This window comes from Trachypithecus francoisi, unplaced genomic scaffold (assembly GCF_009764315.1).
Source record: "Trachypithecus francoisi isolate TF-2019V2 unplaced genomic scaffold, Tfra_2.0 Lachesis_group11, whole genome shotgun sequence".
Classification (NCBI taxonomy): domain Eukaryota; kingdom Metazoa; phylum Chordata; class Mammalia; order Primates; family Cercopithecidae; genus Trachypithecus; species Trachypithecus francoisi.
In genome coordinates, this window is record NW_022681456.1 from 4776362 (window position 1) to 4800463 (window position 24102).

At 46.5% G+C, this 24102-nt stretch overlaps 1 protein-coding gene and 1 non-coding gene across 2 annotated transcripts in view; both read right to left on the bottom strand.

The window, feature by feature from the left end:
* The window catches only part of TMEM132C (transmembrane protein 132C), a 439254-nt gene that overhangs the window by 302849 nt on the left and 112303 nt on the right, over nt 1–24102 (bottom strand). The gene's annotated exons all lie outside the window — the stretch shown is intronic.
* Nucleotides 8170–8273, bottom strand: LOC117091254. Its single transcript, XR_004440361.1, has one exon. It is a non-coding gene; the product is annotated as a small nucleolar RNA U13 (small nucleolar RNA).

Sequence of the window (24102 nt, forward strand, 5' to 3'; positions counted from 1 at the left end):
AGCCTCGCTGACTTCCACACGAGGTCCAGTGTCCCTCCCAAAATACCATGCACCTCTCTTTTATATCTTTTCACACAGCTGTAATTTTATATTTGCTTATGTGCATGTTTGGTTAATGACCATCTTCCCTAACAGACTGGAAGCTCCATGGGAAAAAAGGATAGTGTGTTTATCCAGCAGCGTGCCCTCCTGTCTTGAATACCATGTGACTCAGTGACGACTCATTCAACACTTGAGAAATGCATGAAGTTTGACCAACAGCCCAAACATGAAGCAAGCCAGATGGGGGAAGAAGCCACTTCACAAAACACAGCAGTAAGGTGTACAATAAGGGAAAATGTAGACACCATTTGTTGGAAGGCAGAACTTCTCATGTGTGGTAGGAAGAATTGCAGCCAATGTCCATGGACATTCTGGCATCCAGTACCGGGAGATGGCGACTCTGCAGCCATTCAGTGTCAGTGCATCAGAGGTGCTGAGGAAACTTTCCCTTCATGTAAGTACCTTCTTTGCCTCACATTTGCCTACTTTTAGAGCATATGGTCACCCAGAAGTAAACTAACAATTGTTGCAGCAGACAAGAACAATTATTCCTTTCCCCAATAAAATAATGCACTAGCACCTGTCCATGGGGCTGCTGAGAATTTATTAAGAACTTCTTGAGTACATACATGCCCAAGACTGCCTGGTGCAGCTCTCTGTACACAGAGTTTTCAACTGAGGGTGGTGTTTCCTAAACTTCACACCTCCCTCACTCTCATGACATGAACCAGATAATGTATGCACTGTTAATCAGTCCAGGAGCTTACTGATAATTGATAACTTTATAAATTAGAATTGAAAATAATGTACTAGTATCAATGAATAATTTTGTTTAAATAATCTTACTGTAAATAAAAAACCAAGATCATATCCTCTAATTGCTGCCTGTCTATAGCTCTGAGCCATAGTTTGCCATTTCTTTGTTAAGCAGGGAGATTATCAAGTGTTGGGTGCTGAAGAGGCAGTGGCTACAAAATGAGATTTTCTCTTAGATAGATTCAGAATAATTCAAACAATTAAGCAGGAAATTCCCACTTCTCATATGGTTGAACGGATGATTTTTGCACCATGTCCAGGTATCTCCAACAGCCAACCACAGAGATGCTCATGTGAAGGGCTCCCCGACAAAGCTGTGCAAGGTCCATCTGCACCGTCACAGGCTGCAGCACTGTGTATGCCCCCTAAACTCACCTCTTATCTTGGGAAGCCCAGAGGTAGCAGATAAAGGAATCAGAGGTGGTTGCCAGCCTTTGCTGTGTGTTTTCTCCTGGAAACGTTATCTCCTGACAGCAAGGAAACAATTCCAGGGCTGCCACAGTATTGTGAGTTCTGACCAATGTCTTTCCTCTTACTCCAGTTCGTCTGCTTGCACCAACATCTCCCAGAAAGATAGGATAATTGAGTCATTTTTATTGACCTGAAACAATACCCCTGGAAAAGTCCAATGCTGGTTTCCTATGGCCACGGGAGACAGGCTGGGGAGTAGTTGACAGCTGCACCTGCCTATCTGGCCTCCATGCCGACAGCACGTTCATTGCTGTCTCTCTTCCTGTTTACCCATTTTCTTTATCTGTACTTGCCTGTCAGTGTTGGGGATATTGTGTCCTCCATCGGTTGTTCATCAGAGAACTCTACCACAAAGCTGCTGCCGGAAATTGAGTTTTTGAGATTCTGAGATAGTGGACAAAGGAGACGGCCACGTCACTCAGCGCCCGGACAGGATAACACCGGGAGAATAAGCCTTTCCACTAACATGATGCATTGCCTTCATCACAACGCTCACTTTCAGACGTGTTGACCAGGGATGGATTCTTTAGAGCTGATGTTCTCTGGGCTGGGACATAAAGGATGGGTAGGACCTGAGGAGGTTGAATGAAATATGGCAAGGCCACATCACTCTGCCCAGACGGGATAACAGTGGGAAAACGAGCCTTTCCACGAACACGATGCACTGCCTTCATCACAATGAAGTGCCCTCATCACCACTTTCCGACGTGTTGACCAGGGATGGATTCTTTAGAGCTGATGTTCTCTAGGCTGGGACATAAAGGAAGGGTAGGACCTGCAGAGGTTGAATGGAAAATGGCAAGAATTCTAGGATGAAGAACAACATAACCAAAAGATTGCGGAGGGAAAGCTCAGGATCCCAGCATGTGAGGACTGGGAAGTCCATCCAGGCAGATGGGATGAAGCCAGGGGTTACTCTAAATGGGGCAGGCAGTGGATGCCCACAAATGTACCTTGGTAAAAATACTAGGTCCTGCTTCCCTCTTGAATTGGATAAAAATAAAAATAACATCCCCTGAAATAATCGACAGGCACAAGTGGAATTGATTAGGGTGTGCAAAGGACTTTCCAGAACAGGGGTTGCTCAGGAAAGGGTGATTTTCTTGAGAAACACTTAGTGACATCTGCAGACATGTTTTGGTTGTCACAACTGGGAGGGGGTTGTTATTGACATCTAGTTGGTAGGAGCCAGGGATGGTTCTAAACATCTTACAATGCACAAGGCAGTGCCCCCGCCACACGTAATTATGCAGCCTACAATCTCAATAGCATTGAGGTTGACAAACCCTGATCTAACTTGATCCACATAGGAAGCCTGAGGCAGTTTGTCAGATATTACATACCTAGGAAGAAACAGGGGAAGGACTTTCATCAAAGCCTTCTCCAGCCTAGAAAGAAGAAATGTATCACAGTGGTTAGGAGTTCATGGAGTGACATGAAGTTCAACCACGGATCCTTGTCCCACAACTTCTTAGAGGAGGATTTTTGTTTTTGTTTTTGTTTCTTGGCAAATACCTTAAACTCTTGAGCCTCAGAATCCTCATGTCAATGGTGGGAATCACATAAGACCATCTCACTTAAAGCAATACACTAAGCACTCAGCATGCTTAACAATTAGGAGTTGCTGTTGCTATTATCATTATCATGACCATTATTTCAAATATGTTCATCAGTTACAGCAGCAAGCTTTAAAAACTACAGAAATGGTGGGGGAAGGGTGATATCCATGTGTGAAAAAAAAATTGAGTGATGTCTATGTGAGAAAGAAAAATCTGAAATTAAGGGAAACGGCTCTTTTCAGGACTTCGGAGATGTCTGCTGCATCAGACACCTCCGGTTTACTCACGTGATATCAGACACCTGCAAAACAGGACTTGCCTTTCTCCATACGCCTCAAGGAGAGCCCTGATGGGATTTTCCTTCCAAGTCACTGCAGCTTACTTGAAACACAAGCCAATCTGAATATTTTTTCCTCTCTCCATTGGTGATTTATTAACATTCCCCAGACACAGAATGTCTCTCTCTGCTAAATATGGCTCATTGTTTCTTTTTTATTGAAACAAAAGGCACCTTGATAAATGGATTATTTGATTTCAATGCCTCTTCTGAACAAACCCCGAATATCCTTTGCTGAAATTACATAGCGCGGTTTGCAATTTCATAACCGTCAAACTCTCCTTTAAAAGAGCAGGTACTTATATTCCCCTCCGAGCCCCTGGGGGGATATTGCCCCCCTTTTCTCTGGGAGAGCTCCATAATCACTTTCAGAGGCGACTCAGTCAGACTCCTAGAAGTACAGCAAAGGAGCTGTGCCTTCCAAAGACAAATGCTCTACAATCTTCAGAATCTTGAACTTCATCAGCACGAGAAGGGTGCCTTGGGTAGGCACAGAGGGCGCCATTGACCAGGCGAAGTGATACATCGAACACGGGCTGCTTTAACTGCATGGTGTCAGTGTTTCCGCAAGTGAAGCGCAGCCAGCGGCTTGCCTGGTGGCCACGTGGCCGATTCCTCCACACCCTCCGCCTGCCCTCCCCTGCTGACCGCCCACAACGTGGCTTGGAACCCAGGTCCATCCGCAGGTGGGTTCTGATTGGCTCAGGCTGGGGCTCTCCCAGGACAGGTGCTCCTCTAAGGGACGGTGTGTCAGCTTCCTATGCTGCTGGAACGAATTACCACAAACTTAGCTGCCTAACACAACACACATTTTTTTTCTCTTTTTATATAGTTCTGGAGGTCAGAAGTCTAAAATCAAAGTGTCACTAGGGAAACAACACACACTGGGGCCTAACGGAGGGTGGAGGGTGGAAGGAGGGAGAGGATCAGGAAAAATAGCTAAATGGATACTGGGCTTAATACCTGGGTGATGAAATAATCTGTACAACAAAATATTCAAACCCAAATGACTCATGGTTACCTACGTAACAAACCTGCACATCCTGCACATATACCCCTGAACTTAAAATAAAAGCTAAAACAAAAACAACAACAACAACAAAAACACCTCAAAGTGTCAGTAGGGTTGTGTTCCTTCTGGAAGCTTCAGGAAAGAATCTGTTTCCTTTCCCATTTTCTGGAGGTCACCTGCATTCCTCAGCTTGGGGTCTCTCTCTTCTAAGCCAGCACCTCGGCAGCTTCTCTCACCCCTGACTTCCTGCCTCCCTCTACAGGGACCCCTGTGATGGCATCAGGGCCACCTGGATGATGCAGGATCATCCCCCCATCTCAAGAGCCCTACCTTAATCACATCTGCAAAGTTTCTTTCCCCAGGCAGGTCACATATTTGCAGCCTCTGGCAATAGGGATGGAAACATCTTTGGGGAAGGTGGCATTTTTGATGACCACAATGACCGCAGGGAGGAACACCACTAGCGTGTTGAGAGCAGCCAGTTCGGCTGGGTTTTCTGCACAGCACGAGACCGTTCTAAAACCACAAAGAATCGCCCAGATTCTGCATGACTTTGCCCCACTGGACATTCACAGAGGTGAGAAGCCCATCTACGGTGATCCAAGCAAAGAGCAGATCTTCAACATCCTCTAAATAATTGGGAGAAAGGCAATGATTTCACACACTGCATGTGTTCCAGAATTGCACCTACTGGGGTGGAGATCGGACTTTCATGAAACTTATCTAAAAAGTTGTTGATCCTTTTCGAAAATTACATCCACAATGCCCAATCTGCGTGTGAAATTCAACTTGCTCCAACACAGCTGCACCAGTCTGCATCTGTGGCTGACACACCCACAGTGACTGGAAATACAGGAGCGAGTACCTGACCACTTCATTCGGTCTTCTAGATATACCTGTTAAAATATTACTTTACCTTGAATTATTTTTCCTCCCTATGACAGAGCACTATTCTGATTTGTTTTTGATTATGTACACATGTAGGTTATCAAATTAGTTCATTTCGTGACTCATTTCGTGACTCATTACTTCATTTCGTGAGGGTTGAGAATGACTGGTGTTAACCTAGGGGTTGGCAAACTTTTACTTAAAGGGCCATGAAGTAAATATCTTAGGTTTTTGCAGGCTAGAAGACAAACATCAGTATTATACAGGTACTTATATAATCTTTAAAAATGTAAATACCATATTTAGCTTGCAGGCCGTACCAAAACAGGTGATGGGCTGGATTTGATCCATGGTCTGTAGTTTGCCAATCCCTGGTCTAAATCGAACAGGGCAATTCCAACCTCATTCCCATTACCTGGTTCAGTTACACATAGGCCTAAACCCGTGATTCTCAAACAGAGGCAGTTTTGCTCCCAAGGGGACATTTCACAATGTCTGGAGACTTTTTCCATTGTTAAGAATGGGGCAGGCGGCGGGGGGCGGGCAGGCAGGTGCGGTGGCTTAAGCCTGTAACCCCAGCACTTTGGGAGGCCGAGGCAGGTGGATCCCTTGAGGTCAGGAGTTTGAGACCAGCCTGGCCAACACGGTGAAACCCCGTCTCCACACAAAAAAATGCAACAATTAGCCAGGTATGGTGGTGCGTGCCTGTAAGCCCAGCTACTCAGGAGGCTGAGTAAAGAGAATCGCTTGAACCCAGAAAGCGGAGGGTGCAATGAGCTGAGATTGCACCACTGCACTCCAGCCTGGGCAACAGAGCGAGACTCCGTCCCCAACCCCGCAAAAACAAAAAAACAAAAAAGAATGGGGTTGGGGGCATCCTGTTAGCATCTAGTGGGCAGACGGAGGCCAGGGATGCTGTTCAGCATCCTACACTGCGCAGAACAGCCCACCCACTGAGTCATCCAGCCCCGAAGATCACTGTGCTGTGCTGGGAAAGCCCTGCCCTGGGCCAAACTGGGCCAAGGACCTATGAGGAGAAGTGTGTTAGGATTTCTGGAAAAGAAGGTCCCTCACTCCTAAGCAAACGCCTTTCACCCCAGGGACCAATGCGTGAGCAAGTCTCCCCGTAAATACTGTTATCCATCTGGAATCTATGCACGAGTGCCCAGAGACATGCTCCGCTGTGGGTGCGCACAGCGAGGGAAGAGACCGTGCTTTTATCCCAGGGCTTGGCCCGGGAGAAGCTCACCTGGATCTCACCCTGCCGCTGCCCTCCCAGCCATGTGAGCCAGTGGACTTCCTCAGCGCACAATGGTTTTCTCTCACTTTCAGACAAAAGCTTCTAAAGGGACACACCTTGCTTTATCCAAACTGCAGTAACTCTGCTTTGCAATTTCTATAAAGAAGGAGGCAGCATACTTCTTTTCTGTAAAGGCCCAGGCAGTGGGTATTTCAGGCTTTCGGGGCCAAACGGTCTCCGCTGCAATTCCTCAACCCTCTGTGACCGCAGCCAGAGACAAATGTAAATAAATGACTCTATCTGTGTTCCAAGAAAACTTTCCTTTTAAACACTAGAATTTGAATTTCACATGTCAAAAAGACTACCACCCTATTTAACGATTTTTTCCCCAACTATCTAAAGACATAAAAACGTAAAAAAATTTCTTAGTTTTCAGGCCACCACACAAAACCGGTGGTGGGCTGGGTTTGACCCACAGGCCATGGTGTGGGGACTCCTGAGAGAGAGGAAGCCTTTCTGAGTCGCGTTTAGTGCACAGGAGAGCTTTCTTAGTGTTTCTTCAGCGCATTTTACAATCTGAATTACAGACCGGGTTTACCTCTTTGATTCAAAATGTAAACATGTTTTTTACTATGCCTCCAAAACAGTTTGGAAATGGAAACCAAAAAGAAAAAAAAAATCAGGAGGGTTTAGAGTTGTACAATATAAGCATGTTACAGCAGAATTTAAATATCTGCATTTGCTGCTCACATAGCATATGGTTTGAGAACGTTTCGCTGTATCTATTCAAAGAGAGAGGCATGCATTTATCACAGATGGTGGTATTATTTATGATGGAAACTTACGTTAATCCTGAGAGTCCCAATTATCTCAATTCATATAAATAAAAAGGAGAGCATTCCTGTTCTTTATGATGGTCTTTTTCCTCAAAAATAAAGAGCTTAGTTTTAATATAGTCCACATATTTTCTTTCCCACTAATTACAGATAATTAAAACTTGTATGTACCATTGAGTCATCCACATTTTCCCCCCACATGTAAGTTTCATCTGCTTGCTAGTTAGCATCTGTAGTTTTGTTTGGTTATACCAGCATTTAGAATGATTATATTAATGACAAGTCTTAGGGGACAAAGTAGAAAATGCTTTCCTGATGGTTGAGTAAACAAAAAGAGAAAAGAATACACCAGAAGATAAAATCAATTTTCTCTTTCATTTTATAGCCTTTAACGTGTGAAAAGGACATTTAAGCTGAGCTTTCCAAGAGGGAATGGGGAATTATAAGGGAGAATTCTCAACAGTCAATGGAGAAAAATATCCCTTAAGTGGAAGGTGAAATCTTTTATCCTTGTGACACCTGGATTATCAAGACAGGAGGAGGACAAGACAGATAGGAGGAAGACAAGACAGACAGGAGGAAGACAAGACAGGCAGGAGGAGGAGAAGACAGGCAGGAGGAAGACAAGACAGGCAGGAGGAGGAGAAGACAGGCAGGAGGAGGACAAGACAGGAGGAGGACAACAGTAAAACCATCAATCAGCACCATGTTGGTCCAGGTGCTACCTATTATATATCGACTTCTTTGTACTTTCAACAACCCTATGCATGAAGTATTTTTATTATCCCTAATTTTCACATAAAGAGATTGAAGCCCAGAGAGATTGAGTAATTCAGCCAAGGTCACACAGCTAAGAATTCTGAAATCAGAATTTGAACTCAGGATCCCTGTGCTCACTTCCGCGCTATCTGGTCTCAGAGCACAGGCTACATGTTATGTATTTAATTTTGTTCATTTCTTATTTTTCACATCAGATGAGCAAGGTGCCAACATCATAACAAGGTCTGAGGGAGACACGTCTCGCACATGAGCGTGAAAACCCAATCATCACCCTTGTGGACTACAAAAGGACCTAGGCATTACTTCAAATCTGTGTCTCACTCTGGCTCCAGTTCTCCCTATGCAGAGAGAGTGTCAGTTCTTGGTAGACACAAAGGTTGCAGAACTATCACCGGCTGATGCTCAGGTCAGTCTAGAGATGCTGAATGCCAGCTTGCAAGTATGTACAGTTAGCATCGTGGAAAGAAAGGTCAGGAGATGAAGCCCCTGAATCCAGCAGCGCCTGAAGCTGGAGGCCCCTGTACTTTTCTCCTCCATGGCTTGAGCCAGCCTGAGATGTCTTCTTGTCATTCTTAACTGACTGATGCTCAGCATCTTGTCTGATGGATGAGGCCCCTGAGCTTATCGCGGTTCTTATTTAATATTGCATCGGCAAGACATCCATCTCAGTCTTAACGTTAATCGGGGGAAAAAATCAATAGAGGGATAGGATAAGGAACAGTCTTCCCTCCACCAACATTAACTAAGAGGATTTTCTGTGCCCCATGCTGCCTTGCTTCTGTAGGGAGCACACAGATAATTAAACCGTGTTTATCAAACTCATGGGAGGCTGAGCAGAGGGGAGGTGGCCTGTCGCAATAGGGAAGGGCTCAGATGGGAAGAAGTCAGCATGGGCATATGACAGGTGAGGGCAGGCTTGCACCCTAATCATTGTTTAGAAGTAGAAGGTGGCCATGTGAGGAGAGAAGCGAGAGGACTCCAAACTGCAGGAGTGCAAGGTTGGAACGCAGAAGAGGGAGGTGCACTGGAGGAGGCAATGTCCCAAGGGGAGGGGCGAGAGCAGTCCACCTCCATGGGAACCAACCTGTTATTTCAAATTGCAAACCCACAGTAAGAGCAAACAGCAGACCCACTCTTCTGCTTTGTTTATTGGTGGTTTGTAAGTTTCCCTATGGAACAGAGACCCCCTCGTAAGACCTTTCGCTGCCGCCTGCCTTGCTACGCTGCTGCGGCTGGGCGCTGAAGGCCCCTGACGGTTGCGATTGTTCCAGAAAGATGCACCTTCCTTTGCAAACTCACAAACCACAAAAAATGGCACTCACAAGGGAGCTGGAATGAACCATGTTAGAAGACACACGGCGAAGCTCCATCCAGACCTTTCTCTCTCCATTATGGGACCAACGCCTTCAGGTTAAGCAAACGCTATGGTCCCTGGACACAGGTGGAGACACAGTATGCTGGAGGAAGGAGAAGAAACCACCTTTTAATCATGCGGGAGGGGCAGAGAGATGTCCTGAGCCCAGCTACTAGAAGGCTACCCTACCCCAGGGCCAGTGAGGCTGGGGGGAACAGTAGCACATCAGAGCTGCTGATGTGTGATGGGGGCACCTGACTGGAAGCCACTGAAGCCTCTGAGTGCCATCTGCTGACCTAAGATGCTCCCTGGCCAGTGGCTACCCTAGGGTCACTCCCACTCCTGGGCACAGGCAGACATGGCTAAGGTGTCCACTGCAGCTTTGCGCCGGATAGGAAATAATAGAAGAGCCTATCCACAATAAACTGCCTGAACACAGCAAACCCCAGGAGAGAATGCAGTCAAGAAAGAAAGAGAAGAGAGACAGAGGATAGGGCCCTGTGGAGAGGGCAGCTCCAGGCCAGCTTACCGGGCTCCAGTCACACACAGCCTGGCCACTTCCTAGCTGTGAAGGTGGGTGCTCCCTCAGCCTGTCTGCGCCCCTGTTCTCATCTGTAGAAAGAGCTTCGTAACAGCACACTCCTCTTGGGACCATTTTGAAGATGAAACAACTTACTAAATACAAAGTGCTCAGTCATGCCTGGCACATAGTAGGTCCTCAAAAATATTACCTATTAATATATATATATTTTTACTTTAAGTTCTGAGATACATGTGCAGAACGTGCAGGTTTGTTACATAGGTATACACGTGCCATGGTGGTTTTCTGCACCCATCGACCCGTCATCTAGGTTTTAAGACCCACATGCATTAGATATTTGTCTAATGCATGCAAGCATTTGTCATTCTCTCTCTTCCCTTGCCCCTCACCCCGCCGACAGGACCCAGTGTGTGATGTTCCCCTCCTGTGTCCATGTGTTCTCATTGTTCAACCCCCACTTACAACTACCTATTAATTTTTTACTATTATAAGGAAGCAGCTGGAAAGGAGAACTACACGTATTAGCATAGAAAGATCTCCAAGATGTGTTATTGGGTGAAAACAATGTTAATTACGTAAAAACAAATAACCACGATAATATAATGACGTTTTCTTTGTAGTTTTTTCCCCCCACAGAACTTTAGAGAAACACTAGCCAGAGCTTATTCAATGGCTTCGTGAATTCACTAAGGACCCCGCATCCATGGATCTTTCTATACCACCAACTCTCCTAAAGGGCTTCACGCTTGTGACCACCACAAAGCTGCTACCCATCGAGCCATTGCATCTGAGTTCCAGGAGAAACCAACTAAGGGCAAAACGTCTGTATTAGGTAAGTCTATTTACTTAACCTTTTTTTTTTTTTTTTTTTATTGGCTCAGGTAACTCAGTGAACATCAGTTTACACATTCTTGCCATCCTGACTCACAACTGCACCTACTACAAGGGGCCTGGGAAGGAGATGACACCTGGTCCTCAACTTAGGATACTGCAACATAGGATTTTCCCACTTTATGATGGTGTGAAAGTCATACCCGTTCAGTAGAAACTGTGCTTTGAATACTCATGCAACCATTTTGCTTTTCACTTTCAGAACAATATTCCATAAATTACAGGAGACATTCGACACTCTATCCTAAAACAGGCTTTGTTTTAGATTATTTTCCCCAGGTGTAGGTTAATGTAAGTGTTCTGAACATGTTTAAGGTAGGCTAGACTGAGCTGTGATGTGTCATAGGTTAGGTGTATTAAATGTATTTTCAAACTTAGAATATTTTCAATTTATGATGGATTTATCAGCACATAACCCCATCATAGGTAGAGAAGCATCTGTATTTTTAGTTGGGCACATTGCCACCTCCAACAAGTTTAGTATTCGGTAAGTAAGGAAGGAGGCGAGAGTGGATATTGTGTAGTTACCATTATTACACAATTATCACACAAGGAACATATCATTTATGCTAAAACAATTATGTTAAAACAACTATAGTGATATTAATATTTATATAAGAGTATAGCTTAATATTATATTAAATTAATTTTAATATATTAAAATGAATGAAATGTATATTTAAATATGATATTTAGTATTCTATTATTTCCATAAAATATTAATAAATGTAATATAATTACGTTACAATAACAAGAACAAAAAACTGAAACACAACACTATGATTGTATATATATGTATATATTTATGTGTGTTTGTGTGTAAATATGTACTCACCACACATATACATAAATGTTTAGAAAAAAATTATAAACAATAAATCACACTTACAAAAGTGATTACCTAAGAGGAGTAGAAGGGAGATGAGATCTTTGGGATGGTCACATGTATTTTAGGTTTACTAGATTTTTTTATTTTTTTGTAAAATAAGGGAGACTCTACTCACACATTAGTTGTGCAATTAACATGCTGCTTTAAGAGACCTTCCCTTGGCAACAGAGCTACTATTGCCTGATTTGGCTGGCTGAAAACAAAGCAGATTATCCTATCCTGTGTACGCTTCGTGTGGTTCTCTAACAGGTGCACACACTTTAAAGGTAGAATTTCTTATTTTTTCCCTCCTTGTTCTTTGCTATTCTTAAATATCTATCTTTGAAGAAGAGAAAAGGTGATGAATTTAACATGAATATATGAGCATCCAACATCTCTTAGTTTTCTTCTGTGACAAGAAGGGGTCACTAGATGTTCGGCTGAAGGAAAGGACTTTTTCCTTTGTGAGCACCCAGCATGCGGCTCAGGTTGGCTAACCCAAGTTGTGCTTGCTTTATAGCTCTGGCAACCCCCTTTCTGTGCCTACTCATGTTATTAAAAGTCCTTAGAAAAGTTTGTTCTCTTTTCTGCCTGTAAAGAAACCCGGAAAGCACCCAGCAGAGGATGCTCACTTCCCAGTATCAGTTTTCTTCTTGTGTCTGGAATCCCTGTTTTCTTGGGGAATGCCATATGGCTGTCTGATGTGGTTTGGCTGTGTCTGCACCCACATTTCATCTTGAATTCCCATGTGTTGTGGAGGGACCCAGTGGGAGATCATTGAAATATGGGGGTGGGTCTTTCCTTTGCTGCTCTCATGAGAGTGAGTAAGTCTCATGAGATCTGGTGGTTTTTAGAAGTGGAGTTTCCCTGCACAAGCTCTCTTCTTTTGTCTGCCACCACGTGAGACATGCCTTTCACCTTCCCCCACGATTGTGAGGCCTCCCCAGCCTTGTGGAACTGTGAGTGCATTAAACCTCTTTCTTTTGTAAATTCCCCAGTCTTGGGTATGCCTTTATCAGCAGCGTGAAAATGGACTAATACACCATCTTTAAAGAAGTGCATATCTCAGCCTTGCGTGCACTTAAAGATGGCTGTGTGCCGACATCCAGGCCAAGAGCTACAAGAGGAAGTTGTTGGGTGGAGCTCAAAGGATAGCACCTTAAAAAGAACACAGCTGAGTCATCACCAGGTACCTTTGCCCATTTGCCCTTTCTCTTTTGCCCGATTGCAATGCTGATCTGATGCTGGAGATGGAGCAGCCTTTTTGTGACCATGAGGCAAGAAGCTCATGCTGAGGATAACTGAATGGAATAACAGCAGGAACTGGGTCCCCCTTGGCATCTCGAAGCATCATGCGAGCCTGGGCTGCCAAACACAAAACTCCTTTCCTTCAGCCCAGCATCTAGTAACCCCTTCCTGTCACAGAAGAAAGCTAAGAGATGTTGGATTCACGTGTATTTATGTTAATGCATGCCAAACACTGAAATTGGAATATAAACTCCTGCCAAACACTGGAGTGTCAAAATTGATTCTGCAGCAAAATAAACAAGGGCTGTCAATTCATGAGCTTGTGGTGGTGAAACCTATTGTCTGACAGTTTCCTTTCAGCAAGGATTCAACGGTTCCAGGAAGGGAGAGTCTATTTTGTATAGTAAAAGAGGAAATCCTGGGACAGTGTCTGATTGGCAAGGGTCCTGTGCAGTTGGGAATTCTGAAGAGGGGAGAGACTTCCCAATTGGTCTTCGTGTACATTTGACGGCCCTGGATTAGCTGCAAGTGAGCACGGGGGCAATTTGGGGATATTTCAAAGGAGGAAGATTGTTCAGTGTTACAGGTTGACTGTGGACAGTCATTCCCTAGAACAAGCGGAGGTCAATAAAGCACTATTTTAAAGCAATGATGCTTAGGACAAGTTGCATGCCATGATAGGCATCTCCCAGGACTTTTTGTTTTGCAAGAAAAATAAAGTCCCAACTTTGTTTGAACCACCCATTTTTAGGTTTCTGTAACTTGCAGATTCACACTGTTTGTGCACCTTGATACATCTATGCCTCAGGCTAGAGACCATCATGCAGCTTTTAGCTAGAGAAACGTATCAATCAAGCTTGTCCAACCCATGCCCTGCAGGCCGCATGTGGCCCAGGATGGCTTTGAATGCGCCCAACACAAATTTGTAAATATTTTAAAAACATTAAGAGTTTGTTTGTGTTTTTTTTTTTTCTTTTTTAGTTCATCAGCTATCATTAGTGTTAGTGTATTTTATGTGTGGACCAAGACAATTCTTCCTCTTCCAATGTGGTCCAGGGAAGCCAAAAGATTGGACACCCCTGAAATAATCTCCTTTTGTATAAGAAAGTTTGAATATCGCCTGTTTGTCTGTCTTTGCCGCCCCACCTCCTCCAGGAAGTCCTCCTTGATACCCCTGGCCAGCATTGGCCCTTCCTTCTCCCTGTGTCTCCTCCCCATCCTTCACCTAGACCACACACTGTGCTCCTTCATGATGTTCTGGAGTCAGGCTCTCTCATACTCAAATCTTATTTGAGAAATTGGAATATAAGCTCTTTCAAACCAGGCAGGCAGTTGAGAAGGAAGAATATGCTTTTGCATCAGGCATGATGAAGGTGCAAATCCTCACTTATTACCTCAGCTGCCTGGGCAAGTGGCTCCACCGGTTCGAGCCTTTCTTGATGAATGAAGTGGCAGTGACAACCCACCTCCCCCCAGGAACTGCTGCAGAGGCTTATTGAAATCCCCACCAGAGCACCTCAAAGCACGGAGCTCCCTGTCTCCATAGAGGAAAGGGTCTGCATTGCATCCACACACCTCTCAGAGAGAGAGAGAGAGAGCGCGCGCGCGTAGAGGGTGGGGGAGACTCTGCAAAATTTTTATTAAAGGTTCAGGTCATAGATATTAGTGGATAGTAGGTATTTTATGACAAGAGGCAAAACTGAGGATACTATGTAAGTATTTATGTAACCATTTAAAACGAAACCATTAAAAAATATAAAGATTATCCTTAGCTTGAAGGCCATATAGAAGCAGCTGGCAGGGGTTTGGCCCGAGGGTTCTGGTTTGCCAGACCCCTGGTCTAGAGTCTGTGTGGGGACAAAATGCACAGGCTCTGAAGGTTTGTGAATCCTGTTTCTGCCACTTGGCATCTGTGTGACCTAAAGCAAGGAGGTTCATTCTTCATGCCTTCCTTTTCCTGTCTGTGGAATGGGGACAACAGTACTAACAATACCTACCTCCTAAGGCTGGTGGAAGGATGAACTATGTCAATGCCTATAAAACGATTAAAACAGAATCCAATATGCAGGAAGTGTTCAATAAATGCTAACTAGGATTGTTCCCTCGTCGTGTCTAGCACACAGACCAGGGCTACTTAATCTTTTGCTGGGCTCTGGGGTCCTCGGGGAAAGCTGATGGATAGTGAAGGTACCTTTCCTGAGGGGAATACATGTGTCCACTTAACATACATGTGCAAAGGAGGGAGTCAGGGAAGCCTCGTCCATCCCACTACAGTGAGCCTCTCACGTGAGGTCTGCCCTCAACTCCTGCAAAGGATGCTGAGTAAGTCATTGGAAAAATGATGAGAAAGGGGCTCCTGGCCTTCCCAAAGGCCATTCCTCCAAGGCCCTCCTGCTGGTCAGCTGCCAGAGTGGAGTTAGGATTTAAGTGTTAGCACCAACCCTACTGTAGTGGTTCTCAAACTGTGGCACACTGTATGGGCACCACTTGGAGGAAGGGTGATTGCAGGAGCCGCTCAATTAGAGTGGCTTGAGAATTTGCATTTTCAAAGAACTTCTCAGGTGATGCTGATGCTGCTGGCCCAGGAACCCCTTTGAGAACGGCGGTGCTAAGGCATCAGCCTCCACTCACTGGAAGCTGATAAAATGCACCAAGAGGACGGGACACAACTCTTCAAATTACAGCTTCAACATAAAAGCCTGGGAAGCCAGAAGATAATCTGATTCTAAAAGCAACCCTGTATCTGCCTATATCTAAAAGCAACCCCGTATCTTCTCTCCATGGCCACCACTCAGCCCAGGACACCTGTGCAGATCACCTGGACAGCGTCACAGCCTTTTCCTGGACTCCCGGCTTTGCTCTTTCCAGGCTGTGACCCATTTCCCCATTGGGCACAGAGGGATCTTTACACGTCAGAAATCAGATTCTGTCCCTGTCTGACCTAAAACCCTGTCGACAGAATAATGTCCCCTCTCCTAGAGAGGGCCTCATCCTAATCTGTGGAGCCTGTGCGTACGTGAGGTTGCAGGGAGAGGGTGGCAGAGGTACGGCTGCAGGTGGAGGGAGGCAGGTGGCCAGTTGGCTGACAGTAAGACAGGAGGATCATCCAGAGTGATTGGGTGATCCCCATGTAACTTGGGGTTCTTAGAAGTGGAGGAGGGAGGTGGCAGAGGAGGCCGCAGGGATGCGAAGTGAGCAGGACCCGACCACAGCTGCCAGCTCTGCAGATGGGGGAAGGGGCCAGGAGCCAAGGTAGACGGGCACCTCTAGAAGCTGGAAAAGGCAGGGAAAGGCATTTGCCCCCAGAGCTGCCGGGAGGAACACAGCCCTGCCACACCTTGCTTTCCGCCCACTGAGGCCCATGGTGAGCTTCCGGCCTCCAGAACTATAAGGTAATCGATTCGGGTTATTTTCAAGCCAAGAAAGTTGTGGTGCTCCATTACAGCAGCCCAGGAAACGAATAACCTCCCGGGTGGGTGGCTCACACCTGTGATCCCAGCACTTTGGGAGGCTGGAGTGGGAGGATCACCTGAGCCCATGCATTTGAGATCAGCCTGGGCAAAACAGCAAAACCCCATCTCCATGAAACAATCAGCTTGGCAGGGTGGGGCATACCAGCAGCCCAGATACTCAGGAGACTGGGATGGGAAGATGGCTTGAGCCCGGGAATCCAGTGCTGCAGTGAGCTACGATTGCACCAGTGCACTTCAGCATGGGTGACAGAACAAGACCTTGCCACACACAAAACAAAGTGAAACAATACAAAACAGAACAGAAAACTTAACCCTTCAGCAGCTTCTCTTTGAATAAAATCTAAGCTTCTTAATGTGACAAGGGCTGGGCCTTAATTGGCCTGTGTCCACCTAGATCCATCCAATGCCCCCTACTCAGTGTGCACCCACCTTTGGCCACACAGACCTGCATGGAATGTTTATGCCAACTCAGAGGCACGGGGCTGGCCACGTCCTCTTCTTGGATGCTCTTCCCCAAACGCACATGGAGCCTTTTCATGATGCAAGTGCTGCCTCCACGATCCACACATTGGCTGAGCACCTACTATGTGCCAGGCTCTGTTCTGGGCGGCCGTGAACAAAGCAGAGTTCCTGCAAGCATGATACCTACGTTCTGGTAGGAGAAAGCAGAAAGCAGGCATGCAGTGGGGGGTGGTGTTGAGCACTCTCAAGAAAGACGATGTGCCCTGGCAGGAGCCTACTTCCTGACTGTCCCAGCGGAAGCAGCTCTCACCCCATCTCTATCCGTCCCCATCTGTCCCCATCCACCTCCACCGCACTGTCTTCATGGCTTTTCTCCAAAATGATCTTTGTTTTTTGCTGTTTTCTTTGCATAATGTCTCTCTTTTCCTACTAGACTGGGCAGCCCAGGAAAGACGGACTTTATCTCCTTTGTTCCCAGTGCCTAGATTGGTATCTGGAACTTGAGTGTGCTTACTAAGTACGGAATGAATGAATGAATGAAGTGCGAACAAAGTAAAGGAGTCAGCACCCCTTGGGGCTCAGGCTGCCAACCCCCTGGATGCCCCGGACTCATTTCTGCATCTCGCCAGTGTCTCTGGTCTTCGTCTCTCCCAGGGGGACTCTTGTAGGGTGTGAAGGTAGCCGCAGAGTCTGACAAAACACAAACTGTCACGGTCTTCTGTTGCCCACACAGACTTCTTCTGGAGCAGCCTCCTGTGAATTCAGTATCTGGTATGTGTTTAGCCAGCTGCCACTGTTTTCCTCAAGCTACGTGTGAAACCAACACTCTGTTAAGAAGTGGAAACAAGATCCTCCCCGTTACTGCATCAAAACTAGGGCAACCGAAATAAACAACACAAAATCAGCGCTCGGAAGCGGAGGGAAGGAGGGAAGCCAGCCAGCGTCAGCTGTGCAGAGCACACGGCCCAAGCCTCCTTGGAGGATGACTGTACCTCTTCGGGGTGGCCCCCACAGCAAGGTGATGGCTGGGCCTGCGGGGCGTCCCAGCCATGCTCTCTCACCCGGAGCACCTGCTCCCGGCCCAGTGCTGGTCCAAGCCGGTCAGAGGCTGCGGAGCTCAGACTCAGTGACACCTTCTCCAGGAAAGCAGTCTCAACGGTTAGGCCCAGGGGGCCTCGTTGGCCCTCGGACAGTTTATTGCACACACAGCAGTTAAAAGAATAACAGAGCGGGAGGGAGAGAGGGAAGAGAGAAGAGACAAGGGGAAGAAGAGAGGGAGGGAAGTTGGGATGCCACTTCTTTAAAATTAGAGACAGCACATAAAAACTTAGATTCTTAGTTCCTTTAGAAAAGTTAAGATTTGGGGCAATATCAGGCTGGATTCGCTGCTTGGCAGCCATCGGCTGGAGTCAGGAAGGGGCCGTCCCTTGGGTCTTCAGATTGCCAGAGTCCCCACCTGGCCGCCCTGGCATTCCAGCCCTGCCTGGCCATGTATTCTCCGGGTTGGCCACGCAAGCCCAAGAGGAGCCTCTTCCTCTCTCCACACTGAGCCCACGGATCCCAGAAGAGGAAGCCACTGGCTGAGATGCTTTTCCTGGGCTCGGGCTCTTGGAAGTGGAGGGAGCCCCCGGGTGAACTAGAAGCCCTGGCCTCTTGGGACTGTCAGACCCACGCAGCAACCTCCCGGCCAAGGAGCCAGGGGACATTTCTAAGTTCTGCCACCAGAGGGCGCGGAAGGGCACAGGTGAGGGCCGGGCGCAGCTGCCCAGGAGCAAGCCGGGTCTGGGGTTCCTGGAGCCAGGCAGGGCAACACCCACCTGCACAGGCAGCTGGCCTGCACAAACACCTGCACCTCCACACACAAAATTCGCCCGCGTGATTTTTGTTTTTCTGAGACGGAGTCACGCTCTGTCGCCCACGCTGGAGTGCAGTGGTGTGATCTCGGCTCACTGCAAGCTCTGCCTCCCAGGTTCAAGCGATTCCCCTGGCTCAGCCTCCTGAGTAGCTGGGACTACATGCCCAGCTAATTTTTGTATTTTTCGTAGAGATGGTGTTTCACCGTGTTAGCCAGGCTGGTCTTGAACTCCTGACCTCGTGATCCACCCACCTCGGCCTCCCAAAGTGCTGAGATTACAGGTGTGAGCCACCACACCCAGCTGATTTTTGTTTTTAATTGTGATGAATTGAGAACAATTTGGTTCCTTCGAATTGCTGGAGGAGTCCACAACAGAACTCAGTCACTTAAAGCATTGCAGGGCAAAACGCTGAGTGTGCAGTTCCCTCCCAGGCACAGGATTCCCAAGCCCAGCGCTCCAGGTGGATGACCAGCCAGAGGCATCCACGCCTCCTGGTGCAGAAGCCCCAGTTCTGGAGTGACCTCCATGCCCGCATCCCGGTCAGAGGTAAGGCCCAGCTCAGGACAGCATGCACACGTGGTAAGGCCTAGCTCAGGACAGCATGCACATGTGCTTACTTGTCCTGCGGGTTCCCGAATTGGGGCTTTGCTGAGAGCTTTGCACAGCACAACCCACTGCATTCCCATTCCCAGTTTTTTCTTCTTTTTTTCTTTTTTTTTTTTTTGAGACAGGGTCTTGCTGTCATCCAGGCTGCAGTGCGGTGGTATATTCATAGCTCACTGCGGCCTCGAACTCCCAAGCTCAAGCAATCCTCCTGCTTTAGCTTCCCAAGTAGCAGGGACCACAAGTGTGTATCAACCATGTCTGGTTAATTTTTTAATGTATTTTTATTTTTTGTAGAGCTGTGGTCTCGCTATGTTGCCCGTGTTGGTCTCCAACTCCTGGCTTCAAGGGAATCTCCCACCTCAGCCTCCCAAGGTACTGGGATCACAGGTGTGAGCCACCATCCTGGTCTCATTTCCAGTTTTCTCATTCACATCTTCATTCACTCAACAAATATGGAGCATCGACTATGCATCAGGACCTGATCTGGCAGCGCGACCGTAAAGCAAATGTGCCCCCTTTCTCTGCCTCAACGTCCCCATCTGAAAGATGGGGGATAAGAATGAAACTGACTTCACAGTGTTCCAAGAAAATGGAAGGACTTAACACCTGTCACACATGTAGAACAATCCCAGCCCGGAGTGGGTACTGCCGCGAGATCCCTGCTGTGGCATTTTTATTTTTATTTCTCTTATTTCATCGCTTATCTCCTTATCCACCCTTCTGGCCCCTGAGTTTATTCTCCACCACCATGAGACCAGGCAGGGTGTGCATTTGTGGAACGAGGGATGAGGATTTGGGGAAGCCCAAGGGAAAGAGAAAACGTGGAGGAAAGTTTCTGCAGGGACAACCACCTCTGTGTCTGTGCCCCTGGAGGGGGAAAAACAAGGTGTCTCCCCTGTGGTTCAAAGGCAAGGGGTGGCCCTTCCAGCAGCCTAGGAAATAGAGGGTTAAATGTTGGTGAAAGAGAGAAACTGTGCCGCTTACAGGGGCACACCTCTCAGGTCTGCTGGATGGGTCATAAATGAACATTCTGAGAGGGGTATGTGGGAAGGAGCAAATGAATAAAACGCCACCTCTGATGAAAACACATCTGGCTAAGGAGTGGCTTTCAGAGTTCTGATGGGGAGGCACTTTCTGCTCATAAAATTTTGAATAACACACAGCCTCATTACACGTGTCTTCTAGGTCGAAGTGTGAGGGGGTCCTACCAGCAACCCCTTCAAGCCAGCCAGAGCCAAATACTTCCTGAGGGGCTGTTCCAGGGGCCATAGCCCAGCTCTCTGTGGGAGCACTGTGCTCAAGAGGTAGCCTTCACCCCAAGTTCAGAGTAGGCAGCCAGTTCTGCCAGCAACCCATGGAGCAAAGGGCACCCACATCACCAGTACACGACTCTCACTTGCGACTGCGGCAAATCAGAGCCGCAGATCAAATGTCCTTCCCTAGTTATTTTTGATGTGTTGTGTTTTATGCAACAGAGGTTCAGTTAAGGACTTATGCCCAAATTGAATTTCTTATATTTCCTCTTTAACTTTTTAACTTCAGAGATGGTTTCTCATTTCCTAACTCCCTGTTCTCCTCCAATGACTTCAAGGATGCTAAAGTGGATCTTTAACGTATCCTGTATAAAGCAGAGTCATGATTTTATACATACTGCAGACAAAGCCCACAGGCTGGGTTCTCTTATGGTGGCCCTCACATCAATTGAAAACAGAAACATTTTAGGGGCAAAAGGAAATGTGATGATCATGTGTCGTGTATCAGGCTCTGCGAGGACTCCGTGTTTATGTCTCTAATCTTTGCAATGATCCTGAGGCAGGTCACCTTACCTCCATTCCACAGATTGGAAGAGGGAGGCTGAGACCATAACCAAGTCTCCAGTCACATCGGATTTCAACACCGACCCATCTAAATTCCAAAGCCGAGCCCTTCTTGTCACACTGATGCCATCTGAATCTGCCAAGGGGTATGACAGCCCACAAAGTTCTCGAATGTTTTGAGACAAAGTGACGAACACCAAGACAGGAGCCTGGACTTTGATAGACCTGAATGTGAACATCACGGTGGCCGTGAAGGCTTTAGGAGCCCAGAGAGGACCACATCCTGCATGGCAGCGGCCTTTGCAGGGACTCTGTTTACATGGCATTTGGCATGAGGCTCATTATGTCTCAGTGTGTGCATCTTTGAAGGGAGGGTTGGTGGACATTACTTGAAAGTAGAAGGTAAAGTCCCCTCACTAAGTCAGGCTTTAGTGCCCCACTGTGGGAGGTGGATTTGGAGGGGACAGAATATTCACTTACTGCTTGAGGCCTGATGAAGTGAAACAAATAGCTTCTAGAAATACATGTAAAAATCAGAACTGAACAAGACTGATCCATAAGAAGAAAGGTCTTAAAAGCCACCCTCTGACTTTCAGAAGTTTTAGTGGAGCCTAGCAATAGAGTCCCCAACACGGTGGCCTCACCGAAGGCCATACAAGAGCCATCCAACCCACCATCATGGGCTTGCTTTGCTTGGAATCCTGGAAACTTTGCTGCCCGATCTTGAACATGAAAATGAAGATTCCCTCCCCTAAATGGGGTTCTGAAAACCTCTGAACCCCTCTTCATTTGATAGAAGCCAAATGGTACAATCCTGTCTGCCGCTGTCATCGAGGCTGGGGACGGCACAACTGCTGGAGGAGCCCCTGCCCTGGTGGCTCCTACAACCCACGGTTTCTTCTGCAGGGAGGTGCACCCCCAGATCTTTTCCCATCCCGTGGCCCATGCTCAGCACCTCCCAAACCAGTGACTTATTTGATTCACTTCACTCTCTAAATTGTCTCCTTTGTCTTTCAAGAAGGAGAAGGTCAGATTCAGCTCCTCTAATTCTGAATGGCAGGCTGCCCACCTGATTCTTCCCTTGTCCCCTTTTCTGGAACCTGAGCATCTCTTTTTGTTTTGTAGGATTTGTTTGTTTGTTTGTGTGGGTTTCTTTGGTGGTAGTGGAGCTGTTTGTTTTTGTTTTGTTTTTAAGCTGTTCAGCTTAGCTAAAACCCACCCTTTGGCATTAGCCATGGGGCCAAAGTAGGCCAGCTAAACAGATGCAGTTCTCTTAATAGTTAAAAAGCATCCTTATGTAGATAATCCATAACTAACCTGATATGGAAGGACTGCTCAGTCAGAGAGTGGCTATACTACGAGGATTCCTGGAAGCAGAGCAGAACTTTGTGAGCCATTAAGAAAGCAAAATGGCTTAGCCTTTTCCCTCCCTGGGCTTATGATTCCTTCCTGCATTAATTGTGTCTTTATGGGAAAGTATTCGCCTGGAAAAACTCATTCAAGCAAGCTCCAGAAACACCGATGGTCCCCTGCCCTGCAAAGACAAGGACTGGGGAGGGGGAACAGAAACCTCCTGGGGGTGGAGAGAGAAATTCCTTTTGAACTTAGGAATGATAAGATGATTAGGAGAACAGGGAGGCTTTGTGGCATTAATCTGACCTGCTTTATCTTGCCCTGAATCCCAGGACACCCAGGGATTCCCAGTCGGATGCCAGAGCCTGAGCACCCTGGGAAACGGCTCAAGCATCCGTCCCTGAGGACGGTCAAGTCAGCAGGGCTGTGAGCTCCTCAGCGCACGGAGCGTGTTTCCACGTGAAGCTGATTTCATTGCGTGTGGAAGTGAATTGGCCAACGGGCAGTTGGCCATTGTGAAAGCTGAAAATGCACCCACCCCTTGCCCACTTCTAAGTTCCTGCCCTAGAGGAATACGCAGACGTGCACATATATACACAGAGCACAAATACACAGACACGTGTATATGCCCACACACATGTACACGGGTGCACATGCACGCACACTGACACACATGCACAGGTGCACACACATACAGGCACACACCTAAACAACTGCATACACACACACTTATACACATGTACACACAGATGCACATGCATATAGACTCACATACACATACAGACAGATGCTCACATGCACACACACAGACACGCATACACAGACACACATAGATACACACACAGACGCAGACACTCACAGATACATATTATACACAGAGACAGACCTATGCACACACACATACATAAACACACACCCATATACACAGATTCACACACACAAATATGCACACATACACAGATACATACATACATGGTACACACAGCACAAACACACACATACTCAGATACATATACATACTCAGATATACATACCACATACACCGAAAAACATGGACCAAGAAGATCACTCTTTTATGTGTTTTAGCAGAAAATTAGAATATCTGTTCTTCTGTCAATAGGAGAAGCGTTAAAACATGTATTTATTTATGTAAAAGAATTCCACAGAGAGTTGAAAGGAAGACTCTAGAAGAAGAATGGTCACATTCTTATTATTGAATCATTATTATTAAAGCTGGAGGATGGGTGCATAGGAATATGATCCTCTCTTTTTGTAGATGTTTGAAAACTTCCCATCACAAAAAAAAAAAAAAAAAAAAATCAAAAGAATGACCTAGAGCTATGCTACCATCCAACACCAAGCCATTAGCCACATGTGGTTATTGATATTAAAATTAACTAAAATTAAAAATTCAGCTCCTTGGCCACACTCGCCATGGTTCAAGTGCTCAGGGGACCTTCCCATTATTGCAGAAGTTCTGTCGGTCAACGCTATCTGGATCTTTGATGTCTGAGATCTTTAAAATACCTTGGGTTTCTATCACAAGTGAAATAGTATTCCTACAATGGCAGTCTGTGCAGTGCATCACTATGATAGCATTTATGTAACTTTTTAAAACTCAGGGGAAAAAAATGCATTATTCTGTGAGCACA